General features: G+C 44.6%; 1 non-coding gene across 1 annotated transcript; it reads left to right on the forward strand.

Annotated features, from left to right (window-relative positions):
- Positions 1 to 4,213: 4,213 nt before the first annotated feature.
- LOC115892469 lies at positions 4,214 to 4,320 on the forward strand. Its single transcript, XR_004052350.1, has one exon. It is a non-coding gene; the product is annotated as a U6 spliceosomal RNA (small nuclear RNA).
- The last annotated feature ends 2,326 nt before the right edge of the window (positions 4,321 to 6,646 follow it).

The following is a 6,646-nucleotide window of genomic DNA, read 5'->3' on the forward strand; positions in this document are numbered from 1 at the left end:
CACCATCTTGGTCAGGTTAGTCTCAAACTCCTGACCTCATGATCTGCCTGCCTTGGCCTCCCAATATACTTACTTTTAACAAAATTTTTAGGCCAGGCGTGTTGGCTCACGCCTGTAATCCCAGCACTTTGGAAGGCTGAGGCGGGCAGTTCCCTGAGATCAGGAGTTTGAGACCAGCTTAGCCAACATGGTGAAACCCCATCTCTACTAAAAGTACAAAAATTAGCTGGGTGTGGTGGCATGCGCCTGTAATCCCAGCTACTCAGGAGGCTGAGGCAGGAGGATAGTTTGAATCCAGGAGGCAGAGGTTGCAGTGAGCTGAGATCGCACCACTGCACTCCAGCCTGGGCAACAAGAGCGAGACTCCGTCTCAAAAAAGAGTTTAACGATCGCCCTAGAGTTTGCCATATACATATACACTAATCCCAGTCCACTTTCAAATGACACTATCCTGCTTCAGTAATGAAACATTCCTAATTCCTCCCTCCATCCCTTGTTTCACTGTATGCATTTTGCTTATATATAGCTATATTCATTGTTGCCATTATTATTTTGAACATGATCTTATTTATTAGATTAAGAATAAGAAGAATAAAAGTATTAATTTTCTCTTTACTTATTCTTTCTCTATTGCTCTTCAAGTGGATCTGAGTTTCTGATCTATATTATTTTCCTTTTCTCTGAAGAACTTCTTTAAACATTTCTTGTAAATTAGGTTTACTGGCAACAAATTCCTTCAATTTTGTTTGAGAAAGTCTTTGTTTTTCTTTCACTTTTTAAAAAACAAGGCCAGGCGCGGTGGCTCACGCCTGTAATCCCAGCACTTTGGGAGGCCAAGGCTGGTGGATCACCTGAGGTCAGGAGTTTGAGACCAGCCTGGCCAACATGGAGAAACCCCGTCTCTACTAAAAATACAGAATTAGTCAGATGTGGTGGCACATGCCTCTAATCCCAGCTACTCGGGAGCCTGAGGCAGGAGAATTGCTTGAACCTGGGAGGTGGAGGTTGCAGTGAGCCAAGATCGCGCCATTGCACTCCAGCCTGGGCAACAAGAGCGAAGCTCTGTCTCAAAAAAAAAAAATGTAATTTTTATTTTGTTAATATAATCAAGTACACAAATTGATTTTCTTTCTTTCTTTTTTTATTTTTTTTTGAGACAGTCTTGCTCTGTCACCCAGGCTGGAGTGCAGTGGCGTGATCTTGGCTCAGCGCAATCTCTACCTCCCAGGTTCAAGCAATTCTCCTCTCTCAGCCTCCTGAGTAGCTAGGACTATAGGTGCACATCACCACGCCTGGCTAATTTTTTTATTTTTAGTAAAGATGGGGTTTCATCATGTTGGCCAGGCTGGTCTTGAACTCCTAACCTCAGGTGATCCATCGGCCTTGACCTCCCAAAGTGCTGGGATTATAGGCGTGAGCCACTGTGCCAGGCCACAAATTGATTTTCAAATACTAAAACAACTTTGCATTCCTGAGATTAAACTCTATTTGGACTAGATTTATTAAACTTTATAGCTAGATTTGTTAACTTTTTTTTTTTGAAATGGAGTCTTGCTGTGTTGCCCAGGCTGGAGTGCGGTGGTACCATCTTGGCTTACTGCAACCTCTGCCTCCTGAGTTCAAGTGATTCTCCTGCCTCAACCTCCCAAGTAGCTGGGATTACAGGCGCATGCTGCCATGTCTGGCTAATTTTTATATTTTTAGTAGAGATGTGGTTTTACTATGTGGCCAGGCTGGTCTCAAACTCTTGACCTCAAGTGATCTGCCTGCCTCGGCCTCCCAAAGTGCTGAGATTACAGGAGTGAGCCACTGTGCCCGGCCAACTTTTTTTCTTTTAGAGACAGAGTGTTGCTATGTTGCCTCAGGCTGGCCTGGAACTCCTAGGCTGAAGGAATACTCCCACACTAGCCTCCCAAGTAGCTGTGATTATAGGCACATGCCACCTCACTCAGTTCCTTCACTCTTGAAGGAAAGTTTTCAGGATACAGAATACTAGGTTGGTGGGTTGGTGGGTTTTTTTCTCCCAACATTTAAAATATTCACTTCATTCTCTTTTAGCTTGCTTGGTTTCTTTTTTTTTTTTTTTTTTTTTTTTTTGAGACGGAGTCTTGCTCTGTTGCCCAGACTGGCTGGAGTGCAGTGGCTGGATCTCAGCTCACTGCAAGCTCCGCCTCCCGGGTTCACGCCATTCTCCTGCCTCAGCCTCCCGAGTAGCTGGGACTGTAGGCGCCCGCCACCTCGCCCGGCTAGTTTTTTGTATTTTTTAGTAGAGACGGGGTTTCACCGTGTTAGCCAGGATGGTCTCGATCTCCTGACCTCGTGATCCGCCCGTCTTGGCCTCCCAAAGTGCTGGGATTACAGACTTGAGCCACCGCACCCGGCCCAACTTGCTTGGTTTCTAAGAACTCAGATGTCATGTCTTTGCTCCTCCATAGGCAAGTTTTTCCCCCCTCTGCTTTCCTTTTTAAAAAGTTATTCCTTTTTTTTTTTTTTTTGCCAGAGTACTGTGGGCTATCTCTCTGCTTTCATTCCAAGATTTTTTCTTTATCTTTGATTTTAGATTTTATGCAGTTTAAATATGATATGCCTAGGTGTAGCATTTGGGGCTTTGTGTGTGTGTGTGTGTGTGTGAGAGAGAGAGAGAGAGAGAAAGAGAGAGATCTCGGAGTTTCCTGGATCTGTGGTATGGTGTCTGACATTAATTTGGTGAAATTGCAGGGTGCGGTGGCTCATGCCTGTAATTCCAACGCTTTGGGAGACCAAGGCAGGTAGATCACCTGAGGTCGGGAGTTTGAGACCAGCCTGACCAACATGGTGAAACCCCGTCTCTACTAAAGATACAAAAAAGTTAGCTGGGTGTGGTGGCACGCGCCTGTAGTCCCAGCTACTCGGGAGGCTGAGACAGGAGAATCACTTGAACCTGGGAGGCGGAGGTTGCAGTGAGAGGAGATCGCACCACTGCACTCCAGCCCAGGTGACAGATCAAGACTGTCTCAAAAAAGAAAAAAATTGATGAAATGTTCAGTTATCCTTGCTTCAAATATTTCTTTTGTCCTTTTTTCTCCTTCAGATATTCCCATTATGCATATAATATAGCTTTTATAGTTGTCTCGCAGTACATGGATATTCTTTCTTATGTTTTTTCAGTCTTTTCTCTCTTTGCTTTTCAGTTTTGAAAGTTTCTACCAACATATCCTTGGTCTCAGAGATTCTTTCCTCATCTGTGTCCGATGTACTAATAAGCCCATTAAAAGCATTCTTCATTTCTATTACAGTATTTTTTATCTCTATCATTAAAAAAAATTCTTTCTTAGAATTTTTGTCTCTGTGCTTACACTTTCTATCTGTGCTTGCATATTATCTACTTTTTCCCTCAAAGCCCCTAACATTATTTAGTTGTTTTAAATTTTTAGTCTGATAATCTTAACATTCCTGTCGTATCCCAGTCTGGTTCTGACGCTTGCTCTTTTTCTTCAAAGTGTGTGTTTTGCCTTTAATATGCGTAGTAATTTTTTCCATTGAAAGCCACACATGATATGCTAGTGTTGGGGCTCAGAAACCGATACAACAAAATATGGTGCTTTGACATGCCAAACTGAAGAAAAAGCCTCAAGGTCTCTCTGACCTTCCCTCATCTCCTGTCTCAATCCTCCGTGCCTCCCAAAGCACATGATCAAGTTGTTTTCTGAAGTTCCCCTATCTGCCTAAAGTCCAGTTCCGCCAAAGTAGAAGACAATTTCTCTAGTCCCTTCTTTGAGTTTTCATTAACTGAATTCATAGCACAGGAAGAAAGACCCAAGTCTGTCAACAAATCTAGACAGACTTTTTTTTTTTTTTTTTTTTTTTTTTGAGATGCAATCTCACTCTGTCATCCAGGCTGGAGTGCAATGGTGTGATCTCGGCTCATTGCAACCTCCACCTCCCGGATTCAAGCGGTTCTGCCTCAGCCTCCCAAGTAGCTGGGGCTATAGGCTCTCGCCACCACACCCAGCTAATTTTTGTATTTTTAGTACAGACAGGCTTTCACCATGTTGGCCAGATGGTTACACAGACTTTTGTCACAAACCGTTGTCTGCTCTGCAGGCCCAGCAGACTTTGTCGAAGGAAATTGTATGTTTTTCAAGCCCATTGAATTCCCCTAAAAATCATTTCCTATCCCCTAAAATCATGCATACTTTTCCATCTTCCTTTCCCCTAAGAAGAAGGGTATACAGTGCTCACTTTGGCAGCACATATACTAAAATTGGAATGATACAGAGAAGATTAGCCTGGCTCCTGAGCAAGGATGGTATGCAAATTCATAAAGTATTCCATATTTTTTAATTTAAAGATTTATAAAAGTTTTTTAAAAAAGAAGAGTACCATCTTACTCCATTGGGATATTGGGTAATCACTCTGTGATTCTCCCCTGTGCATGCTAATAAATTTGTACACCATTTCTCCTACCAATTTGCCTTTTGTAAGTTGATTTTTTTTTTTTAAGACAGAGTCTTGCTCTTGTCGCCCAGGCTGGAGTGCAATGGCACAATCTCAGCTCACTGCAACCTCTGCCTCCTGGATTTAAACGATTCTCCTGCCTCTGCCTCCCAGGTAGCTGGGATTATAGGCGCCCACCACCATGCCCAGCTAATGGTTGTATTTTCAGTAGAGATGAGGTTTCTCCATGTTAGCCAGACTGGTCTCGAACTCCTGACCTCAGGTGATTCACCCACCTTGGCCTCCCAAAGTGCTGGGATTACAGGTGTGAGCCACCAAGCCTGGCCTGTAAATTGATTTTTTAGTGAAACTTCCGAGAGTGAAGGGAAAGTTTTCCCGTGGCTCCTACACTGGGTAAAAGGAATTCCCGTAAAATAGGCCTTTAGCAATGTGGTGGAGGAGGTGTGGGGCAGGGGTGGCGTTCCACAGTCCTGTGATTAGCTCTCAGTCTTTTCATGAGCCCGGGAACCCTCCTGGGCTGTGAAGTTCGCCAGTGCTTCTCCATTTTTTTCTCCCCTTAGGTGGGACAGAGAGGGGTGTGGAGTTGGCTATTTCCCCTCCCTCAGGTCAGCTAGACTCTGATTAAGCTCCAGAAGATTGGGCTGGGCTAAAATAGTTTCTCTTGAGAGCAGGCCTTGTTAAGAACAGAATGCTCTGGCATATTTCAAAATGGTCACTTTTCCCATCCCCCTGCTGAAAGCACAAGGAGATTTTTCTCTGACATTCACTGTGAGGACCCAATAGAGATCTTGAAGATTAAACTCACAAACATGTGGGGGCGCCCCTATGGCTGGATCTTGCTGAAATGTTTAACGTTCAGATTTGCCCATACTGAGCCTCCAGCAGTTCTTCAATTACAGGTTAGTTTGTCCTGTCCTGGTACCGGTTCTAGAGGAGGTTTCTACTTGGGAGTTTCTGCTTTTCTGTCTCTTCAATTTTGAGGGCAGTGGTTTGCCCTGTGACCTCACTCCTCTAAAGGATCTAAGAATTGTTGATTTTCCAGTTTGTTCAACCTTTTACTTATTATTATGACAGAGAGACAACGTCCAAGCCCCTTACATGCCTGATTGGACACTGGGTGTCTCACTGCCATGTATTGAACACCCAGGTGGAAGTAAGCACTTTTAACATATTATCTCATTTAATCCTCACATTCACCCTGTGAGGTAATACCACTACCCCATGTTGTAGAGGTAATTATTATGGCTCAGCAAGAATTTAGTGACTCCCTCAAGGTCACACAGTTAGAAAGTAGGATTTGAACCTCAGTCTGTCTGTTAACAAAGTCAGTGTGTGTCCCGCGCACCATGCCATGCCCCAGAATTAAGCAGATTTGGATTAGGAGTTCAGACAAAAGCCAGAAACAGAGACAGGAGCCCAGGTCAAAATGGAGGATGGGACCCAGAGCCTCTGAAAGGTCCCAGGATGTATGTCTGACAGACCATCACCCAGGTCTCCAGAGGTAAGTGTGAATCCGCCTTTTTCCCCTTTCCAGCTGTGTCACTTGGGTGAGCAGCTTTACCTCTTCTAGCCTCAATTTTTCAGTAGGTAGCTCAGGGCCTGGCAAATAGTAACTGCTCAAAAAATGGAAGTTTGTCATTGTTGTTGCTAGGTAGTGGCTAATGTTGCCAGCTGGGAGGCTGTAGGTGCTAATCCCCTCCAGCTCTGGCCAAGTGAGGTCAGTAACTGGAGATGAGGTCAGAGCCCTTAGAGGAAGGCACCCTGACTCCAGCTGGGCTGGCTGGAGAGGTGGCAGCATTGGAACCTCAGTGAAGAAGCATTCTGTTGACAGTTATAATGAGATATGCCAGCTCTGGTTTCCCACGGGCACACCAGTTACCTCCTCTCCCTGGTTACTGACCCAGTTGGCACCCAGTGCCTGAGAGCTTGACGGCACAGTAGAATCAGTCCTTCTCTGGGGGCAGGTGTGCCAGCTGGTATAAAGGAAGAAAAACCTCCCTGCTCCAGTGCAGAGCCAGCTCTGACACTTCCTGACCAACTCCATTGCCAACTCTGACGCCACGAACTTCTGCTTTTTCAGAACGGTCACAGAGACTAGATTTACCCTCCCTTCTGAAATGCCTTAAAATACAAAACCAAACAGACACACACACACACACACACAAAATGACACTCAAGACACTGTGTATACATCAGACAATGGCAAACA

The sequence above is a fragment of the Rhinopithecus roxellana genome, chromosome 12, assembly GCF_007565055.1.
Source record: "Rhinopithecus roxellana isolate Shanxi Qingling chromosome 12, ASM756505v1, whole genome shotgun sequence".
In the NCBI taxonomy this organism is placed as follows: Eukaryota; Metazoa; Chordata; class Mammalia; order Primates; family Cercopithecidae; genus Rhinopithecus; species Rhinopithecus roxellana.